We start from the raw sequence: 20618 nt of genomic DNA on the forward strand, positions 1-20618 counted from the left end.
TCCCATTCAGTAGGATGCCTTCTCATTTTTTTGTTCTGTTTGTTTGTTTGTTTGTTTTGATAGTTTCCTTTGCTGTGCAAAAACTTCTTAGTTGGATGTAGTCCCAATTACTTACTTTTGATTTTGTTTCTTTTGTCTGAGGAGACAGATCCAGAAACAGATTACTAAGGTCGATGTCCCAAGAGTCTACTGCCTATGTTTTCTTCTAGGAGTTTTATGGTTTCAGGACACATTAGGTCTTTAATCCATTTTGAATTTATTTTTGTGTATGGTATAAGAAAGTGGTCCAATTTCATTCTTTTGCATGTAGCTGTCCAGTTTTCCCAACACCCTTTAATGAAGAGACTGTCTTTTCCCCATTGTATATCCTTGCCTCAGTTGTCATAGATCTGCACAATACATTTCTAATTGTGCACAATACATACTTGAAAGATTACATTTTGAATTTATAATTTGTAATTCATAATGTCTATAGATAGGCCAAACATCCCTCCTTAAAACATGTACCTGTTTAGATTCTCACTGGCAATAAATAAGAGTGCCAGCTTTCCTGTATCCTTGCTAACGTAGTACATTATCAAATTCTATAATTTAAACAAAAATGAAAGATAGAATTACTTTGAACTGTAGAAAATGGACTTGTGGAGAGAAAGCCTGAGGGCAAAGAAACTATTTAGAGAGTTATTGCTCTAAGTGAGAGAAATATGGCAGGAACAATGGGAATGTAGAACAATGGATGGTTTTGAAAGGTAATTAATAGCTATAATTGACAAGATTTGGTCACTGCTTTTAATATAAGACATTAATTTTATCATTTATAAAATCAAAATAGGAGACCTATGTTTTCAAAAACAGGAGATGCTTTAAAGAAATTATAGTCTGTCCCCAGGATGGTATGTCATATAGCAATTAAAAATCAAGCTGCTAAGAAACATACCTGATAATGAGAGAATGCTCATAGTATAAAGCTAAACACAAAAAATTGGATACAGAACTGAAAATAAAGTAGATCTCAATTTTGCATTGTTATACCAATATCTTTATTTTTAAGGAAATGCACCAAAATATTAACAGTGTTTTAACTATTGTTCCTGAATGGTTGGATTATAGATCATTTTAGTTTTTGCCTTATGTGTTTCTAAATAGTGTACACTTTCTTCACAAATGTACTATTTTGTATAAGAGAAAAAGCAGAACAGTAGCATTAAGAGGACTGTATAACAAGAACTGCCATTTCCAGTTTGATGCCAGTGACTTTTAAGTCGTGGACATTTTTATTTATCTTTCTTCAAAGTTAGTTTCTCTTTAATGTGTTCGAAATAAAGTTGAATTATGTTGCCCCTGAAAAGGTGAGTATGGTACTTGTAAAATGCAAGGTAATGGCCCTGCTTGCTGTATATAAGTGATGGAAATCCCTTCTCCAGTTATTCGTAAGTACTCTTAAAAAGCTCCCCTAAAACCCAGACTGCTTAACTCTTTTCCTAATTAAACCCAAACCAGTTTTGATTCTCACTGTGTCTGTAATTGCACAATCCTATCCAGAATCTTATTTATTGCCCAAGACGCATTAAGGTGAAAGCAATCTGACAAGTCTTTTTTTTAAATTTAAGGTTTCTGCATTTATTTCCTGAAACTGTTGCAGTGTATGTCTTTTTAGTGAATTTATACTCAGAAGAAAAGCAAGTTAGACTGTTTTGTAATTTTGAGGTAGAAAACGTGTTTTATAGACATTAATATATTAACTTTCCCATTCATGCTGTAATTGGCTGTGTGCTAATATTTTTTTTTTTTACTTTTTTGACCTAAATAAAGGAAGTAAAGAATCATAAAGAAGGAAGTTGACATAGAGTAATGGCTAAGTTCAGTAGCAATTTGTCCTTATTAATATTTTAAAAAATTCCTTTAAAAATATCTTCCCTAAATGTTCACCCCTAATTATATTCCCAGCAAATGAAACTTTTAGTTCCAGATTATTAACTATCTTCACTATTCAAGTAATCATAAGAGCACAGGGTTTGGTCCAGTTTTTTGTTTTTGTTTTTGTTTTTTTTAATAGCAAGCACTTAAGATACCTTTCCATAAGTACCCAAAACCAGAGTGCACTCCTTTTTCTGACTGCTCTGGGCCAGCCACTCTTTTCCACTTCGTCTCTGTTGTGCCTTATAGGGTCACAGCCTTAACTCAGAAGCAGCCGTCAACTGTAGACGAAGACAAAATAAAGCAAGCATGAATAGAAAGACACTTGCAGCCTTGAGTGTATTGACATCTGTTGGTTGCAGTGGAAGCCTGGATGGCTTATAAACTGATGATGCCTGTTGAAGTGTGTGTGTGTGTGTGTGTGTGTGTGTGTGTGTGTGTGTGTGTGTGCATGCATGCGCATGCGTGCATGGTTAGATGACACAAGTCATTGTCAAAAGATCAAAGCCATAGATCATTTTGCTTGCATCTAAAGAGATCACTGTTGTTCTTAGCAGGATGTAACACTTACAGCAAGCCATTTAGCCAAATACAATGGAAGTCTTGTAGTTGGCTAGGCTTCTGCAGGTGATACTGTGGTTGGTGCCATGGAATGTCTGGCATTTTCCATTCTGCTCTCCTCCTGTCTGGTAATATGATAACTCCAGGAGTTGTAGTAATAATACGCTTTTAAAGATATGGAATAGATAATGGTCACATTTCTAGAACTGAAGTCTGTCTTGTATATATGTGTGTGTATATATATATGTGTGTGTGTATGTGTGTGTGTATGTGCGTATACACACACACACACACATATATGTAAAAGAATTCCACTGTAGAGTATATAATATGTTATGATATCCTCAAGAATGCAATTGGTAATATCAATTAAGCTTTCTTAGAACCAAGAGAAAAAGTACAATTATTGTTAATGGTCCCTGAAAATGTGCTTCTCAGAATGTATTAAGCATTTAAAAGAATGGTTCTTTTAAACCATCGGTTCTTTTTAATTTTCAGAGGAACAGAACTCCCTCGCATTGTAGGAGTCTCAACCAAATTGTTAAACAAGAAAAAATTAAAAGTCAATTAATTGTAATTCACGAATATTGTGAGTGTATGCTCTATGTGCTGAAGTGTAAAGGGAATGAATGAGGCCTATCAAGTATTTTCTTTAGAAAGTATTGATATTTTTTAGGTATGAAAATGGCTTTGTGGGTAGGTTCTGTTTTTTTTTTTTAGACAAATCTTATCTTTTAGAGAGCCATACTGAAATATCAAAAGATAGATTAGTATAATATCTAGGATTTGCATCAAGATAATCTGAAGGGGAAGGCAGACAGAATAGTTGGGGAACAGAAAATCACACTGGCGATGAGTCGATTATTGTCAAAGCTGAGAGATGTGCACGTAGGGGTTCATTATACCTTTTTGTCCCAATTGTGTTTACATTTGAAATTTTACATAATACAAAGTTTTTTAAAAAAGGATTTTCTGCGAGACGCATAGCTAGTAATTTACAAAACCCTTGGAATGTGAAAACATTGTTCTAAACTTCTAAGCACTTTACATATTTATTCAATACTTACAAGAACCCCAGTGAGATAATTACTGTTATTCACCCCATTTTATATTTGGGGAACTGGAGGCACAGAATGTCAAATAATTTGCCAAGTCTGCGTTGTCTGTGTGCTTTAGCCACTTGGTAAAGAAACACCCTCTCTTGTTTGGCCCAGACTCGTGACGACAGGGCAGAGGGAGCCTGGATTTAGACCCTGTGCTGCACAGCTCCACCCCTGGTTCTCTCCTCCTGAGATACTCCACTTCTGGAATCCCTCTTTGTGGTAAACTTGTTCTAGTTTAAGAAAGCATTTTGAAGGACTCATTTCCAAGGGTTCTGTTATTTTCATATTTTTTCTGCTTTACAAAGAATTTCTGTTAAATCTCCTGTCACCTTGGATTTGTGTTTGAATTGTTGCATTCTGTTGTTATGATTTGTGATACAAGGTGCAGAGGCAGAAAGCAGAGCGAGAGTGAGAAAAAGGTTAACTTCCCATGAAGCATTGGGGAAATGCATCATGATGAGGAAGAAGGGAGAGAAGACTGGCATGGAGGCTGGGTCAGATAGATAAGCCAGAGTGTTCATCACAGAGGGATGCTGGAACAAAGACCACAAAAGGTGCATGCATCAGTTGGCCATGGAGGTTCAGAAAATTGTATGTGGACGTCGCCAGCTTCGAGGCAGAGCCCATGATGGGGGCCTGAAAGGTGAGGGACTCATCTGGAGCATCCACAGTTGGCAAGTGCAGTATAACCTAGAAATACATCTAAGAGGACCACATGGAACGAGAGGCCAAAAAATCAGCAGCGAAATTAGGTCGGACTAAGATAATGACTCTGTGCATGTCAATAACAGCAGTGGCCACACTTCTGCCTTTCGGACGTGTCTCATCTTTGGCTGTCCTTCCCTTGCCTGGCATCTGATGAGATTTCACAGATGGTCTGCCTCAAATGTTTCTTCTTACTTACGCCCTGTGGTTTGAGTCATACAGAAACTCTGGGCTGATGATACCCTCAGTTGTAGGCAGAATCATGCCATCTCTGCCCCCCTCCCTTCACACAGTTGCCTCGGGACACAATTTCCTGCTCCAAAGACCCTCTTTGCTCACTTGCAGCCATCCTAAACTTTCCTAGCATCCTGGAAAGCATAGTCTTGACTGTGCTGGGGGAGCCTCAGAGATACCGTGGGAGATGCTGTTCTTTAGGGTGATACGAAGGAAGTGACGTGCTCCACCATGTCCAGAGTGGTTCCATAGCCATGACCTCACTTGATCCACACGTTAGCGGAAGGGGGTGACACTGCTGTAAATGGAGAAACTGAGTCTCACAAAGCCAAGGTCACCTAACAGCTTAGCAACAGATGTGAATGAAGCTCTCCTGGCTGCTTGTGTTGTCTTTTGTTTCTGTTTGTGGTGGTGGTTATTTTATAATTTTATTTTGTTGTTATGCAAAAAGGACCATTCAAATTAGAGACAGAATAATAACATTCTCCAAAATTGTTGCTACCAGAGCCATTATTTAACATTTTGGGGAGCATGTGCTTGATAGAAACTGTTCCTACCCTGTCAAGATCAGATTCCCAGGAGCCTAACTGAAGCACTAAGGTTTGCTTTCCTCAGAGCTGCTAAAAATTACAATACATAACACAACACTGATTTGCATTTACACAGCTCCCCTTTCCTTTGAGGCCCTCGGAGCTTGTAACAAACATGCATTTCTGTATTTGCATGTTGACATGATGCCTCCTCCCATGGTGCCCAAGGCAGTTTGCCGATATTAATCTATCCAGTCAGCCATTGAAGCCGTGTGGGAGTTTGTGAAGTTTAGGGCCAGGTCAACTCCTGAGCCTGCTCAAGTTTACAGTCATCTGATCCTTTGATGTGAGCAGACTCTCAAGCCGAATTTGGGTTAGGTGGTCATAAAAGGTGCCACACAAGACAGAAGATCCTCATCCGGCTCAGTGTCGCTCAAAGCGGGGTCAGGAGACCACCCATAATAGAATTACGTGGGTGCTTAGTAAAAATGTGTTTCCTGTCTCCACCTCAGACCTACTGAATCCAAATCTCCAAGTGGCCTGACCTGGAATCTGTTAACAAGCTCCTTTGATCTTCCTGTGGCTCAAATGTGAAAGCCCCAACCCAGCTTATCCTTTTATTCTAAGGGGAATCGAAACACTCCCCAGAAAGGTGAAGGGAAGTCTCTGCAGAACCCTCATGAGCTGCGGTGGCTGTTGTCTAACTGTCCCCCGCTGTCATCACTGTGCTTGCCATCTGAGGCTCCCAAGGGACCTCCTCCACCAGACAGGCAGGTGTGCCGTATTTTACTGTGTGTCTTTTTCCAGGAAGTTGAGCCTCACCGTACTTCATATGAGACAAAAACCTTCTGGCCAACAAGTTTATTTGAACTACCAGTAATTGGTATAATTTATTACTGACAGCTGCCTACAGCGTGGTCTGCACTGGGCTTACTCAGTTGATAAGTATGATCTCACTTAGGGTTCATAATAATAATTCTACAATGTGGACACCACCCTTTTCTCCATTTGCAAATTCTTTAATGAGGCAAGGCAAGATCGAGTGACATATTCTGGGACATGCAGCTTCTTAGGGGCAGCTGGGATTTCCATTCAGAATGGAACCCCTTTGCTCCCCAGACTCACCTTTACCCCAGAAGAGACCTGATCCACTGTGGAGTTTGACCACTCGATCGGCAGGATCTGTCATTGATGGTCACGGAGCACTTTAACTTCCTCATTGACCTAAGTAAAACAGCCATCCCTACACACACACACACACACCCCTTCCCCATCCTCTAGTCTCTCCCTGTTTTGTTTCAATCACAGAATCTGCCACAACGTGGAAGTGGATTTGCTTATTCCTGTGTTCTTGCCTATCCCCCCCCACTGGAATTTAGGCCCCGTGAGGGCAGGACTCTTGCCTGTTCTGTCCACCATTGCATCTTCTACACTTAGAGCAGGGTCTCGTCCTCAGTAAATGTTTCTCAAATCAGTAAGCAAACGAATCCTTAATCTTTGGTTTCAGTGTCTTCCCAGAGTTTGTAGAAAACCATTCCCGACACTGGAATTGATCTGCTCTCTCTAGAAGGGTGGATTGGGACCCACTTTCCAGTCCTGACCTGCTGGGAGAAAACGTATAGCATTTTAAGAAAGCCCATGCATTGTGATGGTTACATCTCTTAACACTCGGGTTGCTATTCTTTCTGTCTTCTGAAATCCTTTAACCAAATAGGCACTACTACCCACTTGTCTCTAGTCCCTGAGTCTACAGTGTCTAAATAGAACAGGTTAGAGCATTGTTGTCAGTGGCTCTGGGACGACGTTTATGTCCAGATAAGAGGAGCCCCTGACCTGAGTCCCAGGGTATAGAGACCCTTTCCTCTTGGCTGTGCCTGTTAGGTTGGAATGAGAAGTCTGCGGGGCCTCTAGGACTCCATGCCATCCCCACCGGACTGTGCTCTGTGTTTTTGCAACCTGGGAATTCTCTGGCCAAATGTTCCCAACCCCATGGGGTGACGGGATCTGCTTGGACTTCTGTCCTAGATCCATTGTCCCAGAAGTGCTCAGGCCCAAGGGGCAATTGTGTACAAGGGCGTGTTGACAGAGCATGGCTGTGTTGTGGGGGCGGGGGGGGGGGGATGGTCCACGCATGCACGTAAGGACCTTACAGGGCAGGATGGAACCAAGGCTGGGAAGAGGAAAGGGTGGGCCAGGGGCCAGTTTTCCCTGCCCCATTGTCTGCCAGCCCAGGCTTCTGAGCACGTTCACTACCAGCCTGGTCTTCAGATCATTATGAAGGTGTTATGTGGCGAGGTGGGATGAGAGGACGTATTTGAGTTTGCTGACTTGGTTTCCAGCCGTTAGCTATTCTAGTCATCTGGCACGTAGCCTCTGTTTGTGCCCTGGCCCCGGGCGCTGCAAGTGTCAGGACGAGCCTGAGTGGCTTCTGAAAGCTAGGCTTGACGGTGGTAGCAGTATTTAAATGTCCCATATGTGCATCTTACCTCTCAACTTCATTTTTGGGCTTCTTAGGTGTCTTTTTGCCTCAGTCATGCCTGGCACATAAGTAGTTCATGACTAATGGCTACCTCTACGGTAATGATCACATGCCGTCCCGATAAACAGGAGAGCCAAATGCACGATGAGCTGGCAGTCGGCCTTTAACTCTCCTGACTCCCAGCGTCGGGTGCAACACACCCCCTTTACACAACGGTAAGGCAGAGCGTGCGAGAACTCAGCCGTGTCTGTGTGCTCCCCCCCCCCCCCACACACCGCACACGCCTGCTCGCAGGCTGTGCCACTGACAGCAGGCACGTTGCTTGTCCTGAATTTTTCAATCACTCTCCTCGCGTGGCTGGAAATGGTATGAAGAATTCATGTTCTAACTGAGTATATAACCCTCTTACCACAGACACATTTGTACTTATTTTTAAATGTTTTAAAGGATATTTTTGGTTTCGTCAAATCAAGCAACTTGAGCATCATGCAGGCTTAACTTACAAACCCACAGTTGCTGAAAGAGGGCTGTGGCGTTTGAAGGAAAAAAAAGTAATTATCCGTAGAGAGCCATTTCACTTCTGAGAGTCAAGTCTGCTTCGAAAAGTTTATGTCCCAGTGACTGATAGAGATCAAAAGGTAGATAATCCAGTCCCCCGCCCGCCCCAGAATGTGTGGGTGCCTTGTTTACCACTGAAATAGCTTTGGGGCTGGCAGAACATTCCATTGGCCTTTAGATTTACAATATCATGAAGGCATTGTCATATCTCCTATTTATTATTAAGAAAAGTGAGACCAAAAATAGACTCCCTGAATCCAAAACTCAGAAACACAGAGAACAGGTGGGTGGTTGCCAGGGGAGGCAGTGGGAGTGAAACGGGTGAAGGGGGTCAAAAGGTACAAACTTCTGGTCGTAAAATAAGTATTCCTTGGAGGTAATATAAGCACGGCAGCTCTAATTAACAATACTGTATTGCATGTTTGTTGCTAAGAGTAGATCTTAAAAGTTCTCATCACAAGAAAAAAAAACCTGTCAGCTATGCGTGGTGACAGATGTTAACTAGACTTATTTGTGGTCATTTAACAACAGATACAAATATTGAATCATCGTATTGTACACCTGATGCTAACATAATGTACATTAGTTACACCTGTTTTTATTTTATTTTTTTTATATGTGATTGAGTTTATTATTATAAAAAAGGGGAGAAAAAATGAGGTTTGAGATAGGAAGGAGACAGCTGGAGAGGGATTTTCATACTGGGCCTACAATCCACAGGCCTCAGCAGCCCTGCCATGGGTCTGCCCGATTCTTTCGCATCAAGAAGTTGATCTTGCGAGCCATTTCCATGTTGTAGATCCGCCGGGCAGGTTTCATAGCTTTCCCTCTGTTGTCGGCGACAAGGCTTTTCATAGTACCGCCGTCGCTTAATGTCCTCAATGAGCCCATCCATGGTGAGAATTCTGTTTAGGGTCCTGTATGCACCTTCCACATTTCCTTCCTGTACCATCACAGTCCTGGCAATGAACTTCAGATGTTTTGCCATCACCTTGGGGTTTAAATCCTCACTCTGCAGGATCCCATGCCCTCCGGAACCAGCCTCCAGGAACCAGTTACACCTGTTTTTAAAACAGACCAAAAGGGGGTTAGATATAGTCTCACAAACACAGAGGTGCTGATTTCTCCTATGAGATTGATTCCTAATCCTCTCTGACTCTCCTGGTCTGGCCTCCACATGTGACTGGTTCCTTCCCAACTTCTTAGAAATAGCTTGTTATTTCCTGCATAATTTCCTTTCTTTTCTTTTTCTTTTTTTTTTCTTTTCTTTTTTTTTTAGAGAGAGCGTGAGCTGGGAGAGGGGCAGAGGGAGAGGGAGAGAGAATCTTAAGCAGGTTCCATGCTCACCACGGAGCCCAATGTGGGGCTCAATCCCACAACCTCGGATCATGACCCGAGCTGAAATCAAGAGTTGGGTGCTTAGCCAACTGAGCCACCCCAGCGGCGCCCCTCCTGCATAATTTTCTTAAAGGGGTGGACGTGTAAGTGGTCCTCATTCACATCTCAGAGTATAAAAACACAAATAATTGTTACCCATTTAAATATGTAGGATCTCATCGACAGGAGTTTAAAAATAACCACTTGAACCTGGGTGATCCACATCTACTGAGGACGTGCAAAGTGGAGCCAATTCTGCCATGTTGCCTTCTGCTGTGTTTTGTCTAGATTTTGAGAAGAGAGGCCAGGAAACAGGCCACGAGTACCAACCACGGAAGCCATGTGCGGTTGAACTACTGACCTGGTTCCCCGCACCCCATGTGAACGGCTCTCTGTGCTGCTGGAATCTATTGAGGGTTCTATACTTCTGTTTCTAGCAGCTTTATTGAGGTATGATTTACACACAATAAAATCACCCACTTTTTAAGTGTTAAATTCAATGAGTTTAGAAACTCCGTAGAGTCAGGTGGTCACCAGCGCACTGCAAATACACAGCGTTTCTCTCACCCTGAAAGTCCTTCCTGCCCCTTGCTTTCCTCTGTTTTGGAAGGTGGGATGGCAGATTCAACATGAATCAGTGTTAGGGCTGAAGTGCAACCACAGACTGCCCCTGCTAGAGCGTGGAGACGCTGTTGTGTACCCAGTCTTGCCTACGGGAAAGGAAGAATCACTGCTTTAGGCTAGAGATTTCTTTCTTTCCTTTGGGAAAAGAAACATCAGGTGCCGGACAGCCGGTGTTCCGCTCTTGTGTGTGATGTTGGGTTTATTTGCAGTGCGTTTTGAAGCCGCACTTACCTGGTAGGCCCATGGGATTCTTTATTACTCCAGAGTTACTTAGGTCAGCAGGGCCCCCTCCTGAGCACCCTGGAGATGAGGTTGTGGTGGCAGATGAGCACAGGGCCCGGGGGGTCAGGCAGGCCTGGGTTCTGGTCCATGCTTTGCAATTTTCATACGATGTGACCTTGAGAAGGTTACTTAATTCCTCGAGTTTCTCCTCTGTCAGGTGGTGATAAAAAACGTCATCTCATAGGATTAGGATGAAGGTTAAAAAGATTGCTGTGAACCTGCTACCACAAGGCCAGGCACACAACAGGCCTTGCTGGTTTTGCATCCAGCGGATCTCCTGTAGATGAGACGTGCGTGCCAGTTGAGGCTGCTGCCTCCTCCATGAAGCCCACCGCCCAGGCCGTGTGGAGGCAGCAGCATTCAGCCCCATGCAGGTCAGCCGGGCTCGTGCTGCGTGTCTGCCCATGACGGCCATGTGTCTGTCATCAGGCCACCATTATCCAGCTGAGCCCGTCTCCTCCCCCAGCCTCTCAAGCTTCTGCGACAGAGACCCTTCCAGCCACTCAGACGCGATCCTGGAGATGAAACCTGTTTGTGCTCTTGGGCTGACCAGGAGTTTTCTGCTTGTGTGCAGAACCGACTATCCCCCCCCCCTTTTTTTTGGAAACAAAACTCAACTTTATTCATTTCTGATTTGAAAAAAAAATACAGTTTCACAGGTTCCTTTGTGGAAATTTATAGAAAACCACATGTCACGTTGCTGATTATCTCCAGACCCAGAGGAACCACTTCATTTAAAGTGACTCTTTTTACAACCTTTTCTTTTCTAAGACTATTTTGTAAAAGTATTTAAACGTTTTTTTAAAAGCATAGTATGTCCCTTTAAAGAAAATACAGTGGTCCATCAATTTACTAAATGTTTTTTTCAGCCCCTGACTCTGTAGTCAAAACTCAAGGGGATAGAAACATCCAGAAGGCCTGGTCATCCCTGCAGAAAAATTGGAATAAGTGGGAGGAAGGCTGTAGTGACAGAGGCCTGAGAGCAGCAGAATGTGACAGGTGCTCCAGCAGAGCGAGAAGGGCCCAGAAAATGGAGATGTAATGACAAATTGATGACGGGGGGGGGGGGGGGGGGGCGCGCTGAGTAAGGATTCCTACAGGAGGTGGCATCCGAGCTGGATCTCCGAGATGGGGAGTGAAAGGAAAGACGACGTGGTAGGAAACTCAAGGGGACAGACCGGATGACTCTGTGGGTAGTTACGTGCAGGCTGGGTTTGGAAGGGCTGCCTAGTCTGCTGTGCTTGGAGAAGAGGGTGAGGGGAGTTTGGCAAGAGCCAAGGCTGGTGAGAGAAGTCGGGGAGGCCCCTCGGAGACAGAAACGCGTGACGGTCCCGTGGGAGGCTTTGCAGATGGGACGAGGAGAGCCACCTGAAGACATACCTTCCCTGGCAGATCTGGGAGAGACACTCCCCCAAAGACTTTGATCGGGGGGCAATATGGCCAGAATGTTTGTATGTGAGCAGAGCTCTATTACCACCACACCTTGGTGTTCACACTTCTGTGTCATCGGAGTGGGGAAACCTCATCGAGGCAGAACACCAAGTGGAGGGCATGGCAGGTAAAAGGGGAGGCCCAGGTTCATATGCAGCCAGGCAATGAGTGCAGGAATCTGCCCTCACCTGCCTCACCTGCCCTGCATTGCTCACGTCCTCTTGACCGATGGTGGGGACCAAACTACTCCCTTGTCAGCTGTGGGGTCTCGCCTTCCTTTCTCTCTTCCCATACGATTGTTCCATTGCAGTGTTTCAATCCTTTTCTGCTATTGCTGCCACTAAAGGGACACGTTGAATTTATTTACATATTCATTCATTTAATTTCTGTGTAATGCTAGAAAGTAAATGTTGAAGAATATGACTTTTTGGGTAGAGTGAAGCTTTGGAAGGTCACAGACTATTCTAATACCTAATTTTTTTTTTAACCTCCCCCCTGCCAAGAACTGGTTTCCACCCCCTTGGTGGTGATATCACCCCCATGAAAATGCATGTCCTGTTGAATGTATGTGTAAGTATAAATACATAAACACATATTTGATCATAAGCCATTCTAAATCTTTTTCTAGAAATAACTTCAGTATAAATTATCAACTCCATTTATGACGTAGATGCAATAAGCTTTCCTAAAGCAGAGACTGAATTTGAGATACTAAACTTAGCCAGTGGGCTCATTTACAAGGGTAACATTAGTCTGTGAGTGATTTATTGCCTGAGGGGGAATGGCGTGGACCTTTATTTCTTAATTGCTCCCGTCCAAAATGTTCTGGGACTTCCAAAGAGCATACCATAAAAATGAAATTTTAAAATGGCAATGCCATTTTATAGGGAAAGCTGGAATGATATATGTGGGTAATATGCCAATATGAGCGGCTGATCCAAGACATTGGCCTGAAATTCAGTGAAGTTAAAGGCAAGAATAAGATGAAAAATTATTACTTAATGAGAATTTTCAAGGCACTTCAAATAGATGAAATTTGAGTTGAGATTATTTAACTCCAAGAAAAAACAAACAAGCTTCTCTGCCACGTGAAACCTGTGACATGACTTAGTCCCAGAGCTCCTGGACGTGAAGACTTCAGTGACTTTAAACTGGGGGATCTCAGCATAAAAAGGGGGTTTTTCTTTGCAGACTGCAGGAATTAGTAAGTTTTTTTTGCGTCCATTTTTTTGACCAATTTTTTTCTTGCTGTGCTAAAATATGCGTAACATAACATTTACTGTCTCAATCATTTTTAAATGTATAGTTCAGCATCATTAAGTCCTTCACATGATAACCATTAGCACCTTCCATCTCCAGAACTCTCTTCATTTTGTAAAACTGGAACTTTGTACCCATTAAACAGTAACTCTCCATTCCCCTTCCCCCCCCCCGCTCCAGTGATAAACACCATTCTACTCTCTGTTACTGTGAGTTCACACACACACACACACACACACACACACACTCACGCTCACAATTTCTTCTTTTCCCTCCACATATACGTGAGATCCTGGCAGTATTTGTCTTTCTGTGTCTGGCTTATTTCACTTAGTATATGTCCTCCAGGTTCATCCCTGTTGTCACAAATGGGAGGATTTCCTTTTTTTAGGGCCGTGTAATATTGCATGCATATATATATGTATACACACATATGCATACACACACACACACACACACACACCACGTTGTCTTTACCTGTTCATCTGCCAGTAGACATTTACATTGTTTTCTTGTCTTGGCTATGATGGATAATGCTACACTGAACATGAAAGTGTAGCTATCTTGTCAAGATGGTGATTGTATTTCCTTTTGATGTGAGGAAATATGGGATATGGGCTTGCCAGATCATATGGTAGTTACACTTTTATTGTTTTTGAGAAACCTTCACCCTGTTTTCCGTAGTGGCTGCAACAACTCAGATTCCAGCACGTGCAGAAGGGATACATCATTGTGAGGCAGGTGAGTTGGGATCCCATTGTGGTTTTGCAAATCCCTGATGATTAGTGATGTTGAGCACCTCTTCTTGTGCCTGTTGGCCGTTTGTATGCTGCCTCTGGAAGGAAAAAATGACTATTTTTTTTTAACCTAGGGAAGTTAGCTATTTTTCATTAATTGATTAATCCTCATGTGTATATGTTTTCTTTAAGATTGTATAAATTTTTACATTTACTATTTTCTCATATTCTGTCATTTGTTTCTCATTTTTTAAATAGTTAAACATTGACTTATTTAGAAAAACTTTTAATTGTATGAGCTGGGAAGTCTAATTTTATATTATATAAATGTATATGTTTTTGCTAAGAATTAAGCAGCTGCGCTAAATCTAAATATTAGTCCTCTCTCTTCCAACTCTGTTCTTTGAGCACTTGAGAATTTTAGGTACACCACCTTTTGAATTGGTATTGTTAGTACTCCGAATGAGTTAATAAGTCATAGGTAATGTTATACCTCCACCATTAAAGGCTCTGGTTCCAGAAAACGACTTGACGTAAGATTTGAAGGTCATCTTTGTTTGGAATGACTCGTAGAATTTTTCTCTAACTAAATGCCAGTGAGGCTGGACTTGGGCAAACGATTGGCCCAGTCATCTCACCTTTGAAAGCTTCTGAAAGACTATAGGAACCTCTCTTTGTCATACAGTCCTTCCAGGTTGTTGGAGTTCTTGAAGTATCTTTAAGTGCCTATTAGTAACACGTCTAGTGCACGGGACTCGGTTCATGTTTCTTAAATTCTCTGCATCTTGGTTTCTTCCCTTGTAAAATGGGTATAAGAAATAAGAGTAGCCTGCCTTATATTGTTGTAAGGACTCAATGTGTTATGTAGAAGGCATTTAGTACTGGGCTTAGCTGCTGGCTGTTGTTCTTAATAATGTTCATCACATTTCAAAATCACCTATAACTTAAGATAAAATTAATTAATAAAATGTAATTTAATAAGTATTAATATTTCACTCCTAATTGATACAATTAACTTTATACTTGAGGCCTGAGTCATCTCCAGCTGAACTCCATGCCCCCATCATTTTAAGCTGCCTGCACTTCCCCAGCGTGCTTATTCATCTTCCATAGCTCAGCATCTCTGGACATGTTTCTCCTGGTGCTCGGAATGCCCCTTCCCAGCCCTGCTGCCCCCTCTTACTCCCTGACCCCCTGCCTCTCAGCCGTCTTACAGGGCTCAGCTCAGGCCTGATCTTCTCTGAGATGTCCTCCCCAAATCCCGCCCAGCGTCTCCTGGCCCCGAGCCACCCCTCTAGTCTGGTTTACGTGTCCCTTTTTTTCATGATTTCCTCAGCTTGTACTTCCCTCTGTTACTCATTCGCTTCTTCATTAATTTGTCCACTTCATAAACATCTGCAGAGAGGCTATCATGTGCCGAACACTTTCTGTGCCACTGAATTATCAGCCCCCTGGCTCCTCGCGGGCACGGTATCTAACTGGCATGTTAGAGCTCCAAAAGTAACGACTACATGAAACAATTCCTTCCAGTGTGCATACTGCCCCTTAATGTTACTTTCTGAGCTCCCTTCTTTAACCCATCAAAATCCTTTTAGGGAATTCTGAGGTATTCTGTAGTCTAATTTGAGCCCAAAGAAGGGAGGATCCTCCTTACTAGAAAACAGATGAGAAAGTGATAATGTAACTCAGACGTTCTGTCATCTTCCTGGGAGAAATGAACCACTTATCAATTTCACTAAACAAGTGTGGACAGTACTTCCTATGAACCTCGTATAAAAATGAAAAACGGGCATCTGGGTGGCTCAGTCAGTTAAGCGTCTGACTCTTGATTTCAGCTCAGGTCATGGTCTCGCAGTTTGTGAGATCGAGCCCCGTCAGGCCCCGCACTGACAGCACAGAGCCTGCTTGGGATTCTCTCTCCCTCTTTCTGCCCCTCCCCCGTGCCTGCTCGCGCGTGCGGGCACACGCACTCCGTCTCTCAAAATAAATAAAATTTTTAAAAATTTTAAAAAATAAAAATTAAAAACAAAAAAGCCTTCCCTACTGCTGCCCTCATTGGAAAACTCTTTCAGGTTATTAGGATTCCCAGCTCCTGATCTGGTAGAACAGAGTGGAAAGAATTTGACTAATCAGAATCTGTTTCCTGCCCTAGAAACACACACACACACACACACACACACGCAGGCACGCACACCCCCCTTTCTATATCACCCCTGTCTCCATGGGTGCTTGTCTGGACCCGACATCAAAGAACTCACAGCCCCTACTCCTGCTCAGGGAAGGAGAGTCGGAAACAGGCCCTTGTTGAGGTGTGTGCGTTTCTGGATACTCTTGCCCTAAAGCTCCTTAACTAGGATCAAGCCCTGCATCTTCGTATCTACTCGGTGTGCCTGGAGTTTCCAGGAGCAAAGGACACTCTAATGGGAAACACTGCCTTCCAGTTTTACGATGGAGTTCGGTTCCAGTTTGCTTAGTATTTTTGCAGAACAGATGCCAAGATGGAAGCACGTTCCGTCCTCCCAAATGTAACTGCGAGCATCCTCAGAGCTGTCTGGGCCTGGGGACAAGGCATGTTAGGTAGCGTGTGCCCCCTCTAGTGGCTCTATAAGAGCACAACACAGGTGTTGAGAGCGAGGCGCACTTTGTTTTCCTTGCTGGGGTGAGGATGTTTTAAATTGTTATTTGTCTCAAATTTTCGGGACAGCAGGAAAACCACACCTCGTAATTTAACATTAAAGAATAGTCAAATTTTGTGTGAGCTTCCTTGTATCTTTTTAAAACTATTTCACCTTAAAGAAATAAAAGTCATAACTTTACATAATGTAGATGGGGATACAAAAGTTTTCTTTTTTTTAATTTTTAAAAATTATTTACTTTTGAGAGAGAGAGAGAGAGAGCATGAGTGGGGGAGGGGCAAAGAGAGAGAGGGAGACACAGAATCTGGAACAGGCTCCAGGCTTTGGGCTGTCCACACATAGCTGGATACAAGGCTTGAACTCACAGACCACGAGATCATGACCCAAGCCAAAGTCAGGTGCTTAACCAACTGAGCCACCCAGGTGCCCCGGGGATGCAGAAATTCTAGTTTGTTCCCTTCTGTTTGAATTTCCCGTCGATTCTGAATCCCACACAGCCTGCTTCTGAGTAAAATGTGCCAAGGCCAGAGCCAGCTATAATTTTGCACCTTGTTTCACACTGGAACTTGCAGCCTGGCAAACTGATCACACGTTACATATGAATAGAGAAGGTGAGATCTGTGTTCAGTCAGAGCCGCCCTGACATTCCGCATCTGGCTGTTTGTGCGTTTCTGTTCCTCCACGCGTCACTTGCCGCAGAATCTATTGCCTCAGAGGCAGCCCAGCCACGCGTCCTCAGTGCCTCCTGGCACGGAGAGTAATAAGTCAGCAAGGCTAGCAGTGGCTCCTGTGCCATAAGGTGGCACGCTTTATGGGCCGTGCCTTCCTTGCTGCAGTGTGATTTATCCACCCCCATGTGCTCTGCACGGCTTGCTCCTTTTATTACTTAGCAGAGGTTTGAAAAGAAAGAAACCTTTCCCCAAGCCATTTGCCACCATACAGATGGCCGGCCCTGTCCTGCCTCCTTTGGCCGTTTGAGCAGCACGCTACCTATGTAGTGGCTACTTTGATGTATCACCTTGACTCAGTTAAGGGATCTCCACGTTGCTGGTAAAACATGATCGCTGGGTGTGCCTGGGAGGGTATTTCTGGAAGAGATTAGCATTTGAATCTGTAGACTAAGTAAAGTAGGTTCATTCTCACCAATGTGGGTGTGCATCATCGAAGGCCTAATAGAACAGGAAGGCAGAGGCAGGGTGAATTGTTGCTTTCTTCTTCAGCTGGGACTCCCGTCTTCTCCTGCCTACAGACATCAGTGCTCATGATTCTGGGCCCTTCAGACTCGGACTGAATCACACCGCTAATTTTTCTGGGTCTCCAACTTTCTGATGACAGATAATAGCACTTCTTGGTTCCCATAATTGTGTGAGCCATTCCTCATGGTAATTCTCCTCTTACATATCTGTCTCTGTATTCTCCTGTTCCTCTGGAGAGCCTGACTTATACCCTCCACAACATCTGTATTTTCCTTATGTCCTGAGTCCTTCCTGAAATGCCTTGTGTTGGGCTCAGTCTTTTCAGGTACTTTCTAAAGAACTGAATGATGTGATTGGGCAAAGGCATTGGGCAGTGTGACCAGTTTACCAAAAAGCATCCATTAGAAATCCAGTAACAACAACAACAACAACGACTGGGGTTTTGAGAAATTGGATCTACGAAACTGGACCTGATTGGAGGGCCAGTTCAGGGCACCCGCCCTGATCATTGGTGATCAAGAGGAGGTCTAAAATGCCAGAGCGATGTCCCCTCCTCACCTGGTGGCACTCATACTGTCCAGCCCCTTTCTGAGCTGGTCGATCGTGAGAATTGTTTCATCTGATTTCTTGTCATCATCATCATCTCATTCTCAGCCAGCTTCTCCTCCAACACTCATCTCTGACACAGGTGCTGTTTTCATGTGGCCTTAATGAGGACTGAAGGCAGCCCGGCCACAGTCCAGGGCATCCTAAGTATATGGCGGTATTACAAGACTTTAAAAGGGTTCTGAGACCACTTCTGACATGTGGTGGGGTCTTCTGGACACCAACAAGCACCTCTCAGATACCAGCAGCACGTCGAGAGTCAACTCAGTTCTGACACTGTCGACCCAGAGACATCATCAGATCCCATTGGCCGCGGGCTCAGTCCCACAAGCCTGCTTCCCACACCCCCTTCAGACACCAGTCACCAGCCCAGGTTCCCTGTGCTTCTGACTGACCAACTATGTAGAAAGAGTTTCCATGACCCCCTCCTTGGACTTCACACTCCAGTACCAAGTCCAGGTGTTACTTGTACTTCTGACTGACCGGCTGGAAATCAGAAGTCCCCACAACCCTCTGCTTGGGATCAATGAATTTGCTCGGACATCTCACAGAAATCAGAGAAACGTGTTACCTACTGGATCATCGGTTTGCTAGAAAATGGTACAACTCAGAAACAGCCAGATGGGGGAGATGCGTAGGGCAAGGTCTGGGAGTGGGGTTGTTCCATGTCCTCTACCGGTGGGCCATCGTCCCCGAATCCCCATGTGTTCACCAACCTAGCAAGTCTCCAAGTACTCTCCTTCTGAGTTTTTATGAAGGGCTCCAGTCCAGAGGCATGATTGATTAAATCACTGGTCATGGGTGCCGGCTGGAAGCTCCAGCCCCTCCCTCTTCTCCTCCTCAGGAGTGGGGTGGGGTGGGGCGGGCCTGAAAGTTCTCACCCTCTATTCGCATGGTTGGCTCCTCTGGCAACAGGCCTCCATCCTTAGGTACTTAGGTACTTTCATGAAGTTAATGAAGTCACTTCATTAACGTAACAGAGGAAACCTTTCGGCTCCCATCACTTAGGAAACTCCTAGGGTTTTAGGAGTTCTATGCCAGAAACCAAGAGCAAATGTGTATCTCTTGTCGTAAATTGCAATATCACAGGTTTGTTAAAAAAGAAACTTCTTTACAAAGTAGCAGTGACCTTAATAATTTAGACTAAGCCTTTTAGAAAAGACTGGTCGGTGGGGGGGCCTGGGTGGCTCAGTCGGTTAAGCTTCCTTCCGACTTCAGTTCAGGTCATGATCTTTTAGTAAACGAGTTTTGAGCCCACATCAGGCTCTGTGCTGACAGCTCAGACCCTGGAGCCTTCTTCGGATTCTGTGTCTCCCTCTCTCTCCGCACCTCCCCCACTCATGCTCTCTTTCTCTCTCTCAAAAATAAATTAAAAAAAAAACATTAAAAAAATTAAAAGGAAAAGGCTGGTGGCACTTTTTTGAAGAGAAAGTTTTAGACACACTTGGTTATGTTCTAAGACTCAGTCGGATTGGTAGGGTCTGCGCTCTCACGTTCAAATCCCTGGGTGAAAGGTCAGAGTTAATTGTAACAAGAGCTCACAGTAGTAGAATAGTGTTAGCAGCATTTGCTGAGAGCTTACTGTCTCAGTGCTTGAAATGCATTAGCTGCTTAAGCTACTAGGCCGTGAGCTGGGTGCTCTTACTGTCCTCGGTTGACAGTGGTGAACCCGGAGCATGGAGTCTTCAGCTTCAAGGTCAGACTAGTAGAGACCTCAGAATTTGAACACAGGCCGTCTGGTCCCAGCTCCTCTGCTAAGAACCTCCCACCGGCAGCCTAGGCCCTCTCCCAGGGCAGGCAGAGTCACGGACTTCGGTGCTGTGGGGACATCTGATCCCCCTCCTCAGAGACCAGGGCAGGAGTGACAGCTCTCAGTTGCTCCATGATGCTGGTCAGTCTTGCTTTACTGACCCCATCGTTTGGGCTCCTGCAGTTTCTCTTCTTGATGTTGGTATCGGGGTAATCTTAAAGCATTTCTACCTCCGTGGTGTCTCCTTTTTCCTGTGTGTGCGAGAGCCGTAGACGTACGATGGGCCAGATGGCAGTATATGTGCCTGTACCGGTGATGTCATCCCGAGGACTGGGACATCTCTCCCTGCATTCCCTGAAGAGCTGTCACGTCCCAGATGAGCATCAATGCCACTCAGCAGGCACACTGCAGAGTAAGATGCGTTCAGGCCTGGTTCATTTCATTTCTCTGTGAAGGAAGGAGCTCTGGTAGATGTGTTCTCAGAGGCAGGAGCAGCCTGTGAGGAAGAAAAGGGCCTGAGAAGTTAATCTGGGGGCCACATTTCGACTCACCCATTTAGGTAATGACGTGACTCTCGCAAGGCTTGCTTTCTCTGAACCCGACTTTCCTCAGAGCCGTGCGCCACCGTGCCC

At 44.2% G+C, this 20618-nt stretch overlaps 1 long non-coding RNA gene and 1 pseudogene across 1 annotated transcript in view; one reads left to right on the plus strand and one right to left on the minus strand.

The window, feature by feature from the left end:
• LOC128312629 (uncharacterized) overlaps positions 1-14017 on the plus strand; it is a 34572-nt gene extending 20555 nt beyond the window's left edge. Inside the window, exons 2-3 of the long non-coding RNA XR_008292150.1 lie at positions 9753-9914; positions 13746-14017. This is a non-coding gene — a long non-coding RNA (uncharacterized LOC128312629). The remainder of the gene's footprint in view (positions 1-9752; positions 9915-13745) is intronic.
• LOC106981643 (28S ribosomal protein S21, mitochondrial-like) lies at positions 8683-9134 on the minus strand (annotated as a pseudogene).
• Positions 14018-20618: the final 6601 nt, after the last annotated feature.

The sequence above is a fragment of the Acinonyx jubatus genome, chromosome D2 (assembly GCF_027475565.1).
Source record: "Acinonyx jubatus isolate Ajub_Pintada_27869175 chromosome D2, VMU_Ajub_asm_v1.0, whole genome shotgun sequence".
NCBI lineage: Eukaryota > Metazoa > Chordata > Mammalia > Carnivora > Felidae > Acinonyx > Acinonyx jubatus.